The sequence below is a fragment of the Mauremys reevesii genome, linkage group 11 (assembly GCF_016161935.1).
Source record: "Mauremys reevesii isolate NIE-2019 linkage group 11, ASM1616193v1, whole genome shotgun sequence".
Classification (NCBI taxonomy): Eukaryota; Metazoa; Chordata; order Testudines; family Geoemydidae; genus Mauremys; species Mauremys reevesii.
Window position 1 is genome coordinate 28,971,972 of NC_052633.1, and position 19,910 is coordinate 28,991,881.

The 19,910-nt window shown below is 38.8% G+C and overlaps 1 protein-coding gene across 7 annotated transcripts in view; it reads left to right on the forward strand.

Moving 5' to 3' along the window:
• The window catches only part of LOC120374286, a 140,870-nt gene that overhangs the window by 9,583 nt on the left and 111,377 nt on the right, over positions 1-19,910 (forward strand). Inside the window, exons 3-4 of one of the 7 annotated variants that reach the window (XR_005585985.1) lie at positions 14,815-15,951; positions 17,052-17,315. The exons of 3 other annotated variants lie outside the window; for them this stretch is intronic. The gene's annotated coding sequence lies outside the window, so the exon portion shown is untranslated. Of the gene's footprint in view, positions 1-2,078; positions 2,443-7,326; positions 8,630-14,814; positions 15,952-17,051; positions 17,316-19,910 lie in introns of those variants that run through there. 3 more of the 7 variants (XR_005585983.1, XR_005585984.1, XR_005585979.1) reach the window with 3 other exon arrangements.

Genomic DNA, 19,910 nt, shown 5'->3' on the forward strand with positions numbered 1-19,910 from the left:
CGAAGACCTACGTGGGTTCAATCCTCTGTGTGGGCTTGGGCAAAAAGTTTCTCTGAACCTCCGTTTCCCATCTGAACAATGAGGATAATAATGCCTCCTTTCTCCCACCTTCTCTTGTTTATTTAGATAGTTCCTGCCCTGAAAAGCTTACAATCTCTTACTTTGTGTCTGTAGAGTGCCTAGCATGGTGGAGTCTCTAAGCTCTACTGTAATACAAATATAATGTAATGTGTGCAGATGTCATGCAGAAGTGGGCCCTTAACATGGTTTCTGTGTAGTAAAGGCAGAAGTTTCTACTTCTTATGGCATGTAGAACAGTCCTTTCCCTTACTTTCAGCCTTTTTAATTTCTATAGACATTTCTCCCAGTCCAGCAAATATGGAACCAGCTTCTTTGGGAATAGGTATGTTAGGACTTCAAAACATGAGGTTTTTATTCTTTAAGGGAAAAATAGCATTTAAATTACTAGCAAGCCTGGGGCAATTTGTCCTGTGGAAAGGGTTTCTCAGGATATACTGAAGTCTTGCAATAAAAAGAACTAGCTGTGCTCACTTATCCTTTAAAATTTCAGGTGTGGATTACAACTTCTTAAATAATCTTTCTTCATTAAAATGTACAGGAAATTACATAAGGGGGGGAAAAGACTCAAAGAAAGTCAAACTTTTAAAATAAATATATTGAATAAAAACTGTGTGCAAACCCAGAAGCCAAAGAGTCTGAAACTAGTTTTCCAGAACACATGAACCTTTTGCAAAAGCCTGAGTAGTGAGAGTAGCTCACAGAACTTGAAAGACAGAATTCTGTTAGCTTGCCAATGAAACCCCATCCTGATAGAGAGAAGGGAAATGAGCTTCTAGAATGATCCCTGCTTTCACTGTGCCATAGATGCAGGTTTGCTCCCACCCAGCCCCTTATCTTCCTGTCAGAATTAATAAAGCCGCCATCTTCTTTTAAATCCCTCTTTAAAACGTACCTTTCCTGTGACAGCTCTAAACTCTAACCATCTGGCATTAGCTAGGTTGGCAGATTTCTTGACTAGTTTAACACTGGGAATACTTCTGGAAATATATCAGTACTTTCTGCTGTTTTGTCCTGTACCCAACTCCTGTTTCTCTGTTTTATTTCCTTATGGAATCTTGACCTAATCCTAGATGGTGAGGTCTCTGTGTCAGGCTTTGTCTTGGTGCCAGGCACTGTGCATGTGACTAGAACAAAGAGTTTCCTGATCCATAATTGAGGCCTTCATACCCTATTGCAAGAATGTCATACTCGCATATTAAGTACTCAGTCTGTTAGCCTTTTCACTTTAACTGAAAACTAGTCATTTTGATGGCAGTTCTTTTGATGTTGGCCACTGTTTATTAGGAACAGTAATGAGACTGCCAACTTGATCATTATCATGAGTATGAACAGTTGAAAATTTAGCAAATAAAATTGGTTACAATGAGACGTCTCACCAATTAGCCTTTAGGAAAATACACAGACCCACTGTTCTCCCTTGTGACCTATCTAATTTTCTTCCTCAAGGAAAGTAACTATAGATTAAATTGGTCTAGTTCCTAGCATGGCTTAGACTCTGGCTTATTGAGTATTGTATATTTAGTTCTTCCTGAATTGTCAGAACATGCTGATTAAAGAAACTTTGTTTAGATCAGTCTTTGCATCGTAACTTCCTTTTAATTGTAGATTACTTTTTTTTGTTTTGCTATCAGGGTTGTTTAAATTTTACTTCTGAATGGTGAGAGCAAACAAATTGATTTTTCTGCTTCCTGTTTTGATCAGCATAAGATTGTATGACAAGTATGCCTGTCATTCTCAATCATGTTGTAAGCCTTCACTTTCTCAGGAACATGTTTGTTTCCAAAGCTTGTCTGTTTAAATATTCTGTGGTTGTATTGTTTGGATAGTTAACATTATGTATACGTATCCCTGAGGAAATGTACGCTTTGCATGTAAAGGCTTATAATGTAGTTCACATATTTATATTCTGTGAAACATTGTTTACTTTTCTTGGAAACAATTTGGGGCATTTATCACTGAATCACACTTTAAACACAACACTTTGTCTCATCCCCAAGCTGGATCCAGATCAAAAGCAACTCCTTGATCAAGAATTCTCGGAAGAAGAAATCCAAGCTACTATTAAATTCATGCTCTCTGGCAGATTTCCAGGCCTGAATGGGAGTTCCACAAAATGTTTAGTCACTGGCTCATCCTTGTATCCCAGCTAATGATTCAGGAGATTTTTTAAAATGTGTAACCTCCAAAGGTATTAAAAAATTGCCTTAATTTACAGCCATCTCCAAGAATGCTGGAGATGGTCTATCCTGTTCAGATTACTGGTCCACATCCCTCCTAAACATGGAGCTTAAATTCCATTTTTTTTTAATCGCTGCATCCAAGGAGGCCAGATTTTCAAAAGCGCTCTATTCTCAATAGATTCCACTCAGAACAATGGGTACTGCTGGGTGCTGAGATATTTTGAAAACATAATCTAAAGTTTTATCCAATACTTTATCTACAATAGTCAACCAAAATCCAACCTATCCTGACCAATATCCCACTCTCGAGGAATATGGTCTTCTATACTGGAAGATTCTGGGGAAACTCATATTATGAATTATGTAGGAAAGGTGCTTCCAGGGATTTTGAGCTTCCCCCCCTACTCAAGCTAAGGGAAATACCAGCTTCTATACACTCGTAACCCCTCCCCACACTTTTTAGCAAATATTATGACCTATCTCAAAACAGAGAAAACAGCTTGTAACCTTCAGACATGATTACAAACTTCAGAGGCAAACCTCATTTTGCTAGAAATGCTACCACTGACTCAATAAATATCTTTATTCTTAATCCACTCCTATTCAGAGGAAAAAATAATCTAAAGTTTTCTGCTTCATTTAAGTTAAAATGTTGTTTTGATATATTGTCCTATTCCAGAAATTTTCATTATACTCTACACTTAAATATGTACTTTTGGGCACTAGAAAAACTTTCCTCAATCAAATGGTTTGTAAAATGTTAGAGATGTCGACACACTCAATCTTCTCTGTCAAATATTCTCAAGGCTGGGAACAAAATTATCTTTTTTGTATGACGTACACACCCTTCCTTTTAAAGTTCCCCATCAGCCAAACAAAATATTGCAATACTGCTATATAAATTAATAGTATGGCCTCATCTGGAATGCTATGTTCAGTTCTGATCACCTTTCTAAAAATGAAGTTTTTTTTTAATAGTGATGGTCAAAAAATGGCAAGGGGTGAGGTGATTTTGACTTTAAATTTCTTTCCCATCCATTAGGTGTGGACTTGAAATGGCAGTTTTTGTTTTTTGCCAACATGTTTAAATTAATAAATAAATAAAAAAGCCAGTTCCAATTGTTACAACACCAGTATTCATTAATTTCTTAAAGCTGTTTTTTAAAAGGGGAAGCATAGTGCAATTGGGATTTGTTCTTGGAGTGCTGCTGTCCATGGATAGTCTGTAATCTTTACAAAATTCCTTTAGCTATTTATTATTAACCAATTGGAGTCCCATTATGCTTGGTGATCTACAGTCCTATCACATATAACAAAATACAGTCCATGTTTCAAAGAAACAAAACTGAGATTGTGGAGGAAAGGGTTACAGTATCAGAGCAAGCAATTACAGTGAAGGTTGGCAAATGTCTTGTATATTCTAACAGAAGAGGGCAGGAAGGGATGAGCTGGATGGAGTGAGAGAGGAGAAAATGGTGGATGAAGGAGAAGTTAAGTGGGAGCAGAGTAGGAGGGCAGCAAGAGGGTCATCCATACAATTGGAGTGGCCATTCCTACTGCAAAAAAGAATATAGAGGCAACCCTCTATTTTGATATTGGAAGGCTCAGGGTCTAAAGTGTGACTCCTGGGGCTGCCACAGAGGTCTCCTGGGGTGGGAGTTTTTTCCTGGATGCCCCAGTAGCTCCCCTTATGCTTGTCCTGGCTATGTTGATTGGCGGAGGGGTGGGAATGTTGGAGCCACTGGGCTCTGATTATAGTGTTACTCTTCTTCTTGTGACTTAACACTGGGACCTTTGGAAAATGAATAGAACAAAATATTTCTTTAAAACTCAACAATCTCCCAAGTCACAGAAAAGATAAGTACTTTGCATCTTTTTTTTTCCTTTATGAACTCTGTAATACACTTGCAACTTATTTCTTGAAGTCCATCTGCATACTTAGAATGCTTTGTGGCTTTCTTTCAACATTCAAGAAGTTCCCAAAGAATCTCTAGATCATTCCTCCTGCGCGTAAATGAATGAGAGGACAAAATTGCATGATAGTTAGCAGCCAGTGATATCATGTTAACATGGATGTGATCTAACTTTGGAATTCATTTTGAGACCTGTGCACCCTGAGTCTGTGAGAAGTTTGGAATTTGAGGAGGTCTGAGGTTAGTGAGGAGTGATACTTGTCAAAGTTGTCAGTATTATGTACATGCAATACCAATACATTCTGTATTCCTGGATTAACACTTGTAGCTAACAGTGGGTCAGATCCAACTCCCATTGAAGTCAAGGGATGTCTTTCCATTGGCTTCAGTAGGAGTTGGGTCAAGCCCACTATGTCTGATGGGAACTTTTCTTACCAGTATTTTGCATGTCCTAATATCTAGGGTTCCCCCCTCCCCCTTTAGAAATATCATCTTCACTTCAGAAAGAACATTGTTTGTTATGTAAAGAACTGCACTGGTCATATTTTGATACTAGCGTGGAAGCCCTTATTGGAATGAGCCTGGTCTCCCAACTGGAATGTCCTTTTCATCCAACCTTTTTGAAACTAGAAAAGGGCCTGAAAAAAACCCTATGATTTTGAACCCCTTTGACTTTTGTGGAAGTTGGGGTAAGATCCACAATTCATGGAGCAGCCCCATCCACAGTTTTAACCAAAATTGAATGCAATTATGCTGCTCACTTTACAGTGCATCAAGATAAAGTAAAAGCTCATGAATAGTAAGGCTGTCAAGGATGACAGCAGAAGCTAGTAAGTTCCTGACTGATTAGCACTACATATCACTAGACCACAGAACATATTTAAGTGGTGCATATACCATCAAATACAATTTTTCCTAGTGTTGATTAGGAAACCTTGTTGTCCTAGTATTTGAGAAAATGTCACCTGTGCTAATATATCTGAGATTCAGGATTCATTATGATCAAAACCAGACAGGAAAACTGAATAGCTATATTGTGGTAAAGACTTGTAGAATGAGTGCCTTGGCTTTAGTGGAGTGTGAATTTTGAGAAATGTCACAGTTCAGGGCAACTGCACCTTTATTTCCATCCATGGTCGTTTGAGGGCACCTACTCTAGGATCCTAGCTCCTCAGCTGTCTGCTCCCTTTGGCAGAGAGCTGCGCTTCTCTTCTTCCCGATGGGCCCTTTGCAGGCTGTACAATTACTCGCCTCCATTGTGATATCCCCAGCAAGCCTGACTGCCTAAACAGGCCAGTGTGTGTTCTTTGCTTTTTCTTCAAAGGCTTATGACCGGTGTAATTTCCAGCAGTTATAAGTTATCTCACAGATCTTTCTAAGTAAGCTCATTTATTCTTAAAGTAAGAGCATTACAGAGAAAACATATAAACAATAAAAGTTCCTATATACATAGTAAAAGCTTACCAGAGGTCACTCACTAGTCTTATGGGTACGCAGTGGTCTCAAATCCTTCCAACCCCTCCCAGGAAGGATTGGGGCCCTTCTTGGACAGACAGTTCTGTCAGTTTGCTGGATCAGAAAAAAGGGCCCCGAGATAGTGTAAACTCAGGCTATTTATCCAAAAGTCCTTTCTTTGTCTGTTGGTCTCTCAAGAATCAAGTTTGAACTAATATATGCAAGCATCTCCAAATGCTGGTACCTCTGGAAGTGTTACAGCCTGAGTAAATTTGCCTACTCCTCCCCCTGAAGGAGCTGTGGTCACCCTCCCTCATGGAATTACATACAGTCTCTGGCCCACAATGATATATACATTTAATATAGTAAGATCTTCCAAAGATATTGCAGGAAATTGCCATATCTGTCACAAGAAGATCAAATGCTATTGAGTTCATGCAGATTCTACCAAGCTAGATGTTCATGTTTTAATTGATCTCGTGCTTCCAGAAGTAATTATTTCATATACAAAGAGTGATAAGTGCCCTAGTAGTCAATGCGTCTATTACTTTGAATTGCCAAATATAAAAATAAATGATCAGACATTTGACTTTCCCATAGCTCTTAAGGGTTGAAGTATGTATCATGTGCACAGCTAGACTTTGGCAAGAAAATATAAGTCTGTGTTACCATAACCCTTTCTTCCTTTCCTCCTTCTGTTTGGTTTGTTTCACCCATTTGTTACATTGTTGGCTTAAGACATGTATCTGCTCCAAAGAATTTATATCTACTGTTTTACTACGTATCAGTAGAGCACCTAGCCCATTGTGACCCTGGCCTGCTTGGGGCCCATAGGTGCTATCATGATAAAAATAATAAACATCCTAGATAATCAAAATGTAATTTTACACTCTCTAATGTCAGTTATGACCTGAATCTTAGATCACAGTGATCTTAAAGTATTTGTTCCTCAGGTATCCATTATTTTGTCACCATATACTTATTTCATGGATAAACAGAAGCGATCCATTAAATGCTGCCTCATTAGTGCCAGTTACTCATGATCTTTTGCCTTGTGATGGCCATAGTAAGGAAAACCCACACAATAGAAGCACATTTTGTTTGTAACCATCTCATTAGAGGGTTTACTACTGTTAACTATAAAAGATCTTCAAAACCACCAAATTGTTTCAGACTGAAGCTTCTTTAGACTTACTGTGTGACATGAATGTTATGTTTGTGTTGATACACACTGTACTTTTTGAGATCAACAGGCTGAATTAAATATTTTTTTCCTGTAAGTAAAACATAACATTGAAAAATAAACATCAATAACAAATGTGAAGGGACAGGCAGGCCAGAGTTTCATGATCATTTTCTGTAAAGATCTAATTTTATGAAAACTAGCCTGTGTCCATAAATACAATGATATTTGCATTCAAGAGCAAGTTTATGCCTCCTTCATAAATAAGACTGGCCTTTATATACCAGTTCTTCTTCTATTTAAAAAAAAAATAAAAAAAAATGCTAGCCTTGATGGGTTAGTGTCTCTGCATGAATAATGAGTTCTGGAGCTTAGTTGCAGAGCTCTCAAATTGAGCAGCTTTTATGGGTTTCACAGATTTAAAAGAAAAATGTGACTACAGTTTGTATCTCTTATAAATGGTTTTTTCCTCTTCAGTTTTGAAATGTCTTTTTTTTTTATTATTATCATCTAGAGATCCAACAACCTGTGGGGTGACCTGTGTGCTGCTTCTACTTCGATGATGTTTTTCTTTGGACCTTGTTTCCCCAGGAGCTAAAAATAGTCTTGCCTGTTTTGTCCCCTTCTCTTTTTCTCTAGCAATTTGGGTGCACGTTTAATGGCCCCTGCATTATGTATTTTTTTTATTTATCTTCTCCTTGCTTAAGAATTGTATCTTTTGGAAACTGTGGTGTAAGAGACAACAGTATAACAAACTCATTGTGCTGAATATTTTGACCCCTCCACCCAAGAACCTCCATAAACAGCAATATTCATTTTTCTTTCTGCTTCAATTGTTTTGCCCCCAGGAAATAAACAAAATGCTCTTTCTACACATGCGCACAGATAATCGTACAAATGCTAGAAATATACTTGCAAGGTGATGAACACAGCATAACTAGTTTTGAAAAACAGGCTGTGTCCTAAAGGGACTAAACGTCCACCTGAAAATGTTGGTTGTAATCCTCCTAACCAATGCTGAGGTTAAGATCACTGCAAAATACTTTCTCCTGCTCCATCAGACTTCATTTGTATGATTTTTTTTGTAAGGCAGCCTAGTGTTTACTATGTGCTATAACGGAAGAAAAGAGAAGCTATAAGTCTTACGACAAAGAGAGTGAAAAAACTAATTATTGCTGACTCTTTGTTCATTGCTTTTAAAAGTGGTCAGGGCAGAATAAATAGTCTGTTTTGCTGGAGGCTGTGTACATGGTGAGAATACAGGAGTGTACAGCCCGATCCCTTCTGCACTCCTGTATGTCGTGTATTGTGCCATTTCCTGAACAATCAACTATCCATGGTATAGGCATATATTAAAAGGCCCATACTATTTCTTTAGCATAGCTCTTGAAGTCAATGAACACTTCATCATAAAAATCAATAGTGCAATCTGTCCTAAAGACTACAAGATTGGCGTCTCTCTGGAATAAATGTAGAAAGTGCCATAGAGATCGTCAGTGAAGGTTGGAGATGAGAATTTTGCCATTAGTCTTTCTCCCCAGGAAATTGGGATATTGATATGTAAATATCAATTTTACATGCAATTTGTGTAGTAGGCTAATACAAGAGAGAAACACTGAAAAACATAGTCAGAATTCTTTGTCTTCTCTTGCTCAAACTTGAACATTTGTCAACTTCAATCACACGGAGTGCTAAGACCGTAAACTAAATTTAGACTTTGTGCTTTGTACCGCTTCTTCTACCTAAGGTTGTGGTGGTTTTTGTTTTGTTTTGTTTTGTTTTTTACTGTAAGAGGGTCCACTCCTCCCTATATGTCATTGAGGAGCTCATGAAAAATCTCTAATGAAGAATGCACAGGCATGTGCACATCCTTATATGGAGCATCTGTAGGGACACAATACCTGTAAGAACTCCACTTGCTGTACAGGCAAGTAACCTCTCCTTGTTTAATAACAGAAACTGAAATCAGTGTTCATAGGAGAAGCATAATGTGGTGTATTTTTAAGATTCTGAAAATTCATAGCTATGGATCTATTTAATATAGAACTCAAAACAGGGATGCTTTCTGATGAGGCTTTGAAACCACTATGTCTGAAGATGAAAATAAATTACAGTAGTAACAAAAAATGTTTGTTACTAAGCTCTACAACTGTAAATTCCATTACTATTAGAGTAAAAATATGAGAGCTTTTCACGTTTTATGATCTGAAATCATACTTCCCAGCTAGGAATTGTGACATTTTAATTGATCTTAATAGAAATATAGAAGTTAGAGATGGGGGGGGGGGAAACCTATGAGAATAATTTGATCATCCATTCAATTTCACTGCTGATACAGGATTGTTTCCTACAGAACATTTCCTAGCATTTTATCTGAAGTTTTCCTATAGTTGTGGCTTCAACCACTGTCTTAAGATGACAGTTCCACAGCCTTCCTATATCCCAGTGTCAGAAACACTGACTATGAAGAAAGTCTAACTTCTTGTTTAATTTATCCCTTAACTCCTAGTTATTCCTGCTTAAACCTCTTCTTTGTTGTTTCCACTCTTCCAATATTTGTAATCTATGTTCCCATCTTTGCCAAACAATAGTATACATCTTTAGTGCTCATAATCTTTCCTCCTATGTGAATCCCTTCCTGCCTCCGTTCATTTTTCAGATCTTCTTTCAAATAGCTAATAGCTTTCTGGTAATGAAGTATTTAGAATTGAATGTACTAGTCCAAATATACAGAGTCACATGGAGCTTGTCTACACTACAGATATTTTCTGTGTTTGAATACCGGTGTGAAGAATTAAGTTAGCTGACAAAATGCTGATTGTGACTTTCTCAAGAGCAAGGACAACTTGTGATCATGGTTTGCTGACATAACATTGAACATGGTTTCTTGTGATTGGCATCATATCAGCTAGCTTGTTTTTTACACAACCATGTTCAAACACGATACAATTTTGTAATGTAGACAAGCCCAGGAAGGGGGACTGCTACCGTGCTGTGATGTCTCCGTCCACATGTGAAGTCCCAAATGGCACTCTGTCTTGCCACCATATTGCATATCAATTTATGTATTACTTACTGTATATTCTCTCTTATAAGCCTCTTTCACTATGATTGTTTTCCAATGGCCTTCCACTTATTGAATTTCTTTATTTTGGACTATTTTTCCCATATGTGTTAGCTTGTATTTGTTCAAGCTGAATTTCACATTGTTACTTTGCTGTTTTCTGACCATTTTTTGTAAGATCTCTAGGTCCTTTGTGTTTTTTCTATATTCTCACTAATGTTTGCAGTATTTGTAGCTGGAAACTGTAGCTCATGGTATTGTGCATTAAATTGCTAGCTCTCTGAATGTTCAGTAATCCAGGCCACACTTTAAAATACACTGTTTACAGTTCATCTTCCTGCACACATGGTAGAAGTCCAGAATATAAAGGTCTTCCTGAGACTTCTGTCTGAGTCCATTACCAATCATGACATGCAGGGAATGAGGAGAGGGGGTTTATCTTTTGGCATAATCCACTGAGCCTGCCCACAACCTGGCAAACCCCCATGGATCTACAAGAGATCATGAGCATCTGTGCAGAGACTAATGAAGTTGCACTACTTGGGAATTTTCCCCCTGGCTGCAACTGACCAAAAGACTGGGTTGATTTCCCCTCCCCTACCACCCACTGTAGGGAGGGATTAGGGTGTCCATATGTCCCAATTTTATAGGAACAGATTTTGGGGCCTTTTTCTTATATAGGGTCCTATTCCCCCCCGTCCCAATTTTTCACACTTGCTGTCTGGTCACCTTAGGAGGGATTCATGGAAGAACTAATGCATCTCCAACTTTATTGCTACTCCCAAGAATCTTAGAAGTGCTAAAGGCCCACTCAAAGCAGGCTCACCCATTTCCCACTCCTGCCCCTTAAGTCCCGTCTCTGCCCACATTGCCTCCTCACAGAGACCAGTTCATAGGGTCCTATGAAAAAGGGGATAAGGAAACCAGGATGTTTCCATACATAAATAAAATGATGGAGAAAGACCAAAAGACTTTGAACAAATAACACATTTGTATGGGCAGTATGTGTGTTCAACTACAAGACAAACTAAGCAAAATTAATAAACTGCTAGTGAGATCTATTAGTGCATGCCCTACTGTAGCTATAGTCTAATTAATATGTTACTAAAACTATGATAGAGAAAAGGTAGGTGACCATAATTCCAAGTGAGTACGCACAAACAAATGGAAGCTTTATTACTCTCAGTGGAGAAAGTGAACTCATGAATTATTAAAAGAAAAATATGCCTCTTACCAGACTTCCAGCTACAATTGTCTCTTCCATGGATGGCTCTCAAAGTCAGTTGTAAATAATATTGCCAGACATCAGGCTTCTGAGCCACCCGTTAGAAGAGCTATGCGTATAATGTCTGATGTCTGGTATAATTTTCTGCACTTCTTAGATGCTTAATCTCTTATTCTTGGAAAGTGACACTACATGTAACAGTGAACCAAAACATGTTTTTTTAAATAAAAAATCCTAAATGAAGTATCAACACCATTCTTGGGCCTAGATCCCACACAGGAGGCTCAAGAGAGATGGGCTGTATATGCCATTTTGATGACAATCCAGTCAAAATACTGGTCTGCCCAAGGATCAGGCTTTTAATGCTTGATCCTGAATTCAAATTCTGCTTTGTGCCACTGGGCCACTTTTGATTCCAGACTATATCAATATAGCCACTGCACAAAAGTGATTTTCCTTCCCTCCCATCTTTCCAGCCCCCACCCCCAACTTTGTCAAGGAGCTCTAGCTACAGTTGCACATTGTGTGTAGGAGAGAGATGAAAAGAGTACTTTTCCATGAGTTTGGGACACCACAATATGATTCATATGTAAGAAGAAAATGTTTCCAAGTTTGCTTCATAAGACAATTCCACATAGTTTCCTCAAGCTGAGTAATTTAAATATTTTACTTTCTACCCAAGCTTGCATTGCTGAATTTGTTTTGCTATTGTGGGAGATTCAGATTCAGTCCTGCTACTTTCCTTGTTGTGAAAAAAACATTTGAAAGTTTGAGCCAAGCAGTTTTAAAAAAAAAATGTTCACCCTTGGGCAAAGATCAATCTTGTGGAAATTTCTGAGTAAAAACTGAAAGATTCAGAAACTTATGAAGGAAACACTTGAGCAAGAATAGGTTATCATAGTTGTAGCACCAATAACAACTATCAGTATTTAAGAGTTTTTCGGTAAATAAAATTATACTATAAGAAGAATGTTAACATTTTTTTTTCAGCTACCTTTTTCTCATTCTGTCTTTTCATCATCACTAATATTTTAAATCACTTTTCATTAACACTATTTTAGAGATTTCTCTATTGATTTATTAATCAACTTACTACTATGAAATTTGAAAAGAAATATGTTAAATAATGTAGATGATATTTTTACCATTACATTTAAACCTCTGTTAAACCTAAATCAAGATAAAAATCGGATTGACCTTTTTGTCCTGTGCATTTTTCACTTTTAACAACTTCTCTGTTTTGCTCTAAATATTTGAGGATTGATCTATTTGTCAGAAGTTGACAATGTGCTCAGGCAATCCTTTGTGTAAAGTGTTCCATTAATTGCTAGCATTACATTAATTAAAGTAAGTGTGAGAGTGAGAACATGTTGATGGTGCAAAAGTTAATGACCCAAGACATTATTACTCAATGCACCTTTGAAGTTAAGTCGAGAGAAGGATTTTAAATTCAAGAAACTAGACTGTGAGGTGCATTAGTTATAAAATTTCAGAAACAGCAATTTTGGTTATTTCATGCAATGATGGGATCATCCTGATAGTTTTCAGATCAACAGTATATATTAACTATTTTGTTTTTGAGTCATTGTGTTAACTATGTTAACTGCTACCTAACACTTTGGAAGACCGTCCCAGCCTTAGAGAGATCACCTTCTAATTTAAGACATGATGCAACAAGTGAGTCTAATCAAAAGGAGAGAAAGAGAACAGTAATAAAATAACATAATTAAATGGACTAATGATGAGCTTGACCCAATATCCTTCAACTGGGCTTTGAGACCAAACTCAATATGCCTAATCTCATGATTACAAATCCAAATGAATTTTTGTTTTATATATTAGACAATTATAACTCTTCCTATTTGCTATACAACATTTTCCAAATTGGCTGATTTCTTGGTAGACATCACAGCAGAACTGAGTCTGGCGGACTGATATGAAAGAGAAGAAGGTAAAAATGGGGAGTACCTCAATTTCACTGCTAGTAAGAATGTGTGACCCATGTTCACTGCTATTCAACGAAGTTCTCCCAAGATCTTATTTTATTGGCTAGAATGGGGGGGACAAGTATCAGAAGTGTGACCAACTGGCACATTAAAATGATAAAGCTATAGCTGCATAAGGAGTTGACCAATATAAACAAAGATAATAGACTTCTTTTACATACAATGCATTTTTGTACAATGGTAATCACTTCCATCAGACTTACTGAAACCTAAGTTGCTGTGTAATTTTCAAGTACTTTTGTGCAACAAACTTTTTGGTTAATTTTCCATTAATATTGGAGTATAAGACATAGCAGGAATGAGAATCTGATGATACTCCTGTCTTTTTTTTTTTAAACACCCTCTTTCATATTTCTGTACCTTTTGAGATCTCTTTGCCTGGAGTCTATTCATTTTTCCCTTTAACTCACTGATGACCTTTTAAAACCTTTCTTATGCCTTATGTTAAGGCAAATGTGGTACCTTTTTGATGTACAGTATTTGAACTCTGTATTTTAAAAAAACAAAACCCAGCATGTGTGAGCCATGGGAAATTGATTTGCACAGCCTGGGCAGAAAGCAAATAGTCTATTTGTTTGTTTTTTTAAATTTGACCAGGTCTCAGAAGGTAGAAAGACATTATGGGCAGCTGCCAACTCCCAATAAATTCTGCTGATAACAAGGATTTGGTGGAGGGCATTTTTATCTCATGCTAATTTGTTTACTTAGTAAATCCATCTTCTTCCATAAATGTAAGTCTGCAAGAAATGGAACTAAACAAGTTGCTTTGGGGAGAAACAGTTTAAGGTGCAAATGTTGCCTTTTCATTTTCAGAGATCCATTTGTGGATCTGCCTTTTGAGGAATTTATGAATCTTCATTTCAAAAACTCATAGGATTAAGCATTGGCTGCACCTAATATCTGAGGCTAGATTGCAGTGTTACTTTTATTCAGTGTGACCCACTGTATCTTAAAAAGATGAAAGGAAAAGCTTTCTAGTAATACTTTACTCCAAGAATATAGATAATGGATTAATTTTTAAATATGAAAATTGTCTGAAATACTTGTTTATGCTTTGGGATCCTGATTCATGACCATGACTCCCAGGTGCTACAGAGATACTAATAAATAGCAACAAGATGCTTAGACCATGTTCTCCACATATAGTCCCAAACATTAAACTACAGTGGATTGTCCTAGATCATATTTGCCTAAACATGCCTCATCACACGTATGTACCAAAAATAGGTAACACAACATCTACCCATGGCAACATACCTTTACAAGTATCACAGTGTTAAGACTAGTGGAGAAACATTGGTTCTATTGTTGATTAAGACTGATAACACTTTCTGAATGGAGGTGACATTGCCATCCACACTTGAAAAGTTGATAGGTAGACCCTGGACCAATAAATCATCTTGATATTTAATATCATGCATATTATATTGCCTTGAACTATTTCTTTTTTGGGGGAAGGTTATTGAGAAAGTGGTCTTGGAGCAACTCCACCTTTATTTTATCCTTACCTCAAATCATGCTATATACCTGAGATGCTGTCAGTAAAACTGGTTGATTACATTAACTATTTTTTGGTGATAAGTGTCTCTGATAACCCACTTTAGGTATATTAGCAGTTTTTTCTACTGATCACCATGACTTGTTGGCTCATTGTGCCATCTGGTAGGTGGACAGACTAGCCCTCATGGAGTTCACTCTTTCTTCTAGAGTGGTTCCAATAAGTAATGCTCAACAGCTGCTCATCCTACAGGATTCCATGCTGTCAACTCTGTGTATGTAAAACACTAAAGGAAGTTAAGAGACAGTCTGGGCTTCAGTAGGCTGATGATACTTTGCTATACATCTTTCACATTGATCCCGGGTTCTACAAATTCTCTAACCTCCAAGAGTGTATCTAAACTCCCATGTAAACCCAGGCTCTGACTCTGGCTCAAGCCAAATCATGCTAACTCAGGGCTTGGTCCCAGAACCTGCCAGCCTGCAGGATATGAGCCTGAGTGAAGCCGGGACCCAGGGTTCAAACCCTATTGCTTTGCAGAGTAGGTACAGCCCTGCTTGACTCATGTCCTGGAAGTCCACCAGAAGTGTCACACAATCCCATGGGCTAACTTCCTTAGTCCTCTTTGTCCCAACAATCTCCAGTTGACTCAGTTGAAAAGAGACGCTCACTCTTGGTGTACAGCAGCAACACAATGAGTCAGCATTAACGCTTCCATTGTCTTCTAATCACTGAGCTGCAAACATGAGTGGAGAGCCTTCTGTATTTGCAATCGAGCCTGAAGAGATCAAGCCATTTGCAAAGTGTGCTGCTTCATGGTCACAGGAGCACAACCAGATTTGGTGACTCTCTAGTGTGAGGCCAGTAAAACTGTGGACTTTAGCAAAAGTACCAGGAATGACCATGCTTAACAGCAGATAACTAAAAAGCTGGCAGCTTTGCAAATTTCCCAGATTGGTGACCAGTGCAGGAAGCAGAATAAGTGGCTCAGGAGTGAGTAGCAGAAGAACCAGGGACCAGAACTGTACCTCGGGCAACTTGCCAACCTCACATCCATTTTATGAAATTAAACTGGGCACTACCCCCAGCATGGAGCCAATTGTGATGCATGACAGCCTGGTCAGCCTGTCCCCTGAATCCAGCATGGGAACTGATGTGAGCCAGCAGCAGGCTCTGAGTCAGAAGCATGAAGTGACTCTACTTCTGAAACCAGTGCTGTGGGACAAGATCAACAGCAAATTCTGGATCCATACTCTGAGGAGATGTTTGATGGCCCTCCTCTGAGGAACACACCACTGCTGAGCCTGCAGCAAACCTGGCGGAGGCAGAAGCCTTCTGTGAGCCTGGTAAGTTTCTGACTCTTAAAATTGATTACCTCAGTAATGGGAGGGATTTCTGCTCTAAGAACCAATGCAAAAGTTATGATAAACCGTGGCTACCAGCATGTATCTGCTGATGGCAGATTATATCCGAGCACTTTAGCATCCCCTCCGCAGTCCCTTTCACCATGTGGAGTTCAAAATGGCGACTGGGAATTGCAAACAGTAAAGAACAGCTGTAAAGAGTATTTTTACACAGATGCCTTCTTGGATCATTCATGTTTTCCTTCAAGTAATAATGGCTTTAAGTTTGCCACTCTGTAGTCTATGGAGTCCCCTAGAAAGAGTGTGAAACTGTGTTCTATTTTAAAATCTAGTCCATTTCAATTAGAGAAAGTCCATGCAGTCACCGGTGACAAAATCATTTCTCCCAAGCACGAATGGGGTATCAGTTTTCATTCAGAAATGTGCCATGGGTGCAGATTTGTGTGATGCCATAACAGGGTAAGCCATATGTAAACTGACGCAGCATCCTGTTAATTCCCTCATGGATTCTCACCCAATCCTGGTTGCTGATAAGCTGCAAACTTTCCTGAGGCAGGGAACTTTGGATAGGTAGTCACATTGTGGGGAAGGGCATATTTCCAGAACCACCTCAGTCGAGCAGATCAACCCACTCCACTGAGAGATGTGCTGTTCAGTCACTGTATGTTTCAATACTCCAGCTGCATACACTAGCACTTTGAAATAATATCTCCTTTGGCCAATAGAGCACCACAAGAACAGTTATCCTTCAAAATTTGAAAGGCTTGAAATAATGGAAAAAGACTTTTGTTGCAAGGCTACTTTCCACCCCACCCACAACCAAGTAGTTATGTAATTTTTATAAAAGAGAAAAAGCTTATTTTTTTTAAAAAACTTACCATTGTCTCTGCACTTCCATAACTGCAGTTACCCAGGCTGTGTTCAGAATGATTCTGTGGAATGAAGCATCTGTTTTACAATATATTTTGGATCAGTTTTGAAATATAACATTTTATGTCCTTAAGATTTCACAGTGCTTAGTTCTCTGCTTTTTCCATTGAACTACTTTAGACAATAACCATCTGTTTCTTATCCTATTTCAGGCCCCTTGACCTCCACTGGCTGCTGTATGTCCAGAACTTGACCTCTGGCCCAATATACCTTCATGGACCATTCCAAGCAGAAGTGTTTCCATAATGAAGTTCTGGTTGAAGCTCTTGAGAGGGCTGACAAACAGGCCCAATACCAGCAGCTGTGGGGTGTAATACTGGAACAATGGCAGGCTGAGAGGCAGGAGGAAAGGCTAAAACTCACTGCTGAGCTGGAGGACAGGGTTTTAGCAAGGGAGCAGTTCCTGGAACAGGAATGGTGGCTGAGGGAGGAGGACCAAGGTCAACAGAGCGAACTGTTTGGTGACTCATCCCTATCATGGCTGGAAGAACACAGGCTCTAGCTGCCTCTTCCACACCAAGGCTTGATCCCCCTGCAACATACCCTCAGCCCAGAAGTAGCTTGGACAACTCCATGCATTCAAGCACCATGAATGTCTCGGTCCCATTGCAGCCTTCCTTCTTGAACCCCTCCCCTGTGGATCCCTCCACCCCCTCCGTTGGTGCCAAGTGTGCAGAAAGAAAGGAAAGGAGAATGTGGGGCCAGGGGGCAGACATGAAGCAATAAGGGGTTTATGTCATGTTTGCACTGTGTCCTACACTTTTATTTTTTTAGTTTTTGTTTTGGAAATGTTCTTCAGTTTCTTGTTTTGGGATGTCATAATGGCAGCTGGCCTGCCTGGCAATGGGCGATTGTTGTATTGTTTTAACATATTTACAAATAAAGCCTTTTATGTCATCATGAAAGTCGATTGCTATCACTGCATTACATCATACCATCACAATTTGAGATAACAAAGCTGAAAACATGATCAGGAGCAATTATACATTACTAAGCAGACAATATTTCTCTATGCAGCTAGGTACAGCAGTTCACACTTTAGTAACTTCCTTGTATGAGCCTATACTGTGATTCACCTCCCATTCATTATTTATCATGTCATTCATATGTTGATTGCAAGGCAGTCAAGCCCACACCCCTCCCAAGCACTGACCCTTTTCCCCCCTCCCGCCTCCTCAAGTCCAATGACACATTCTTATAGGTACTGTTTCCCTGCTTCCATTGGGCCATTCAAGTCCATAATATGAGCACACAAAGCATCTTTAACTTCTATTGCCCAGGTGCACCAAGACCCATCTGTGGTAGGTGCCCTTTCTGGCTGAGTGTACCAGTAGGTATCTTGGGTGGGTCAGAAAACACCACCAAAATGTCAACCAACACCTCACTGAAGTTTTGCCTTTTTTCGTGAAAGCCGAGTGAAAGCTCACACGAGTAGTTCTTCAGAATAACTCCTGGCAGGTGCTGTCGGTGGGCTGTTCATATTTCCTGTAATGTGCAGGGTGGGCAGTTTTTCTGCAGTGCATCAGATTCAAAGGCCTAGCACAGCCACATTTTGAGAAGGCATTAGGGACTCTGTGATATGATTGGTTTGGCTGGGATGAGCATGCTGCAGTGTGGATGCCAAAGCCTGAGGTTCAAGCCTGGGTTAGAAAAGTCTTAATATGGGGTTAAGAATCAGACCAGGGTTCTCTGACATGGGTCAGTTGACTTAACTCCCACTGATTCTGGGCTTACATTGCAGTGCAGACATACCCCAAGGTATAGTGCCCCTTGCGGTTACTCATGTGAACAGATAAAACACAATTAAGAGAGGGAAATGGTGAAATGTGTATGTATTTCTATGTAACTGAAATACCATTTTGGTCGACTATATAGATGTTGTCTATATTGACAGTTATAATTACAATATTAAACAGTGAGCTATGCTTGTGGTATTTCTCCATCTTGTAACAACCAATGTCATGAAAAACAGAAAATTGCACAACATCAACCCATTATTCTAAAAAGCATTGGTCATAAGAATATTTTTCCATCACACAGAATATCCTTTTGGAAAAGTAAGTGTGCTGCTTTGATTTCTCCTATATCCATATATTTATTTATTTTCTGGACAGACCTATTTTCAAGTTGGCAACATCTTTCCCAGATCAGCTCCACTCCCCCCATGCACTTGGTGGTATACTGTACCAATGCTGCCCCATACAAGGACCTGGTGCCTTTTACTGCTTCCTCAGAGCAGCAGGGGAACCAAGAAGGAGATTGTGACTTTTAAATCACAGTTTCCCTCCTGGCATGTTCTAGGGGAAGTCCAGCAAAGCTTGTAATGGGCAGATTGTGCAGTTATGATATAATTTCAACTGGAAAGCAAAATCTGAGTATTGTTACTAAATCCCTGTAAAATATTAGAAGAAATCACCCAATATTCTTATTAATACCTATAGCTCTCGCAGCCAAACTGTAAATTCTCATAGCACAAGCCCCTAGAATGGCCCTGTCTTTAAATTCACTTATCTAAGGTTCTAATTATTTATTTTTTCAGGCTATTCTTCTCTTACTTTTCACCAAGGATCTATTACTTTTGAACTGTCTACCTGAGTTCCACCTACGGGAGGGATAGCTCAGTGGTTTGAGCATTGGCCTGCTAAACCCAGGGTTGTAAGTTCAATCCTGGAGGGGGCCACTTAGGGATCTGGGGCAAAAATTGGTCCTGCTAGTGAAGGCAGGGGGCTGGACTCCATGACCTTTCAAGGTCCCTTCCAGTTCTAGGACATTGGTATATCTCCTATTATTACATATTTATTAGACAGGAGAATAATTCAAATTGACATATTTCCCAAAGCATTCCAGAAAAAATCCTTTGGATGATTATATATGTTTTGTATTTTTCTCAAAGCAAAGGAAATGATGAAGAAACAAAGCTATTACTAGCTGAGCATTGACATTCATCCAGCTGCTTGAGACCAATTAAAATTTAATTTTAAGAAATAAATACATACATATAATGAAGTTGC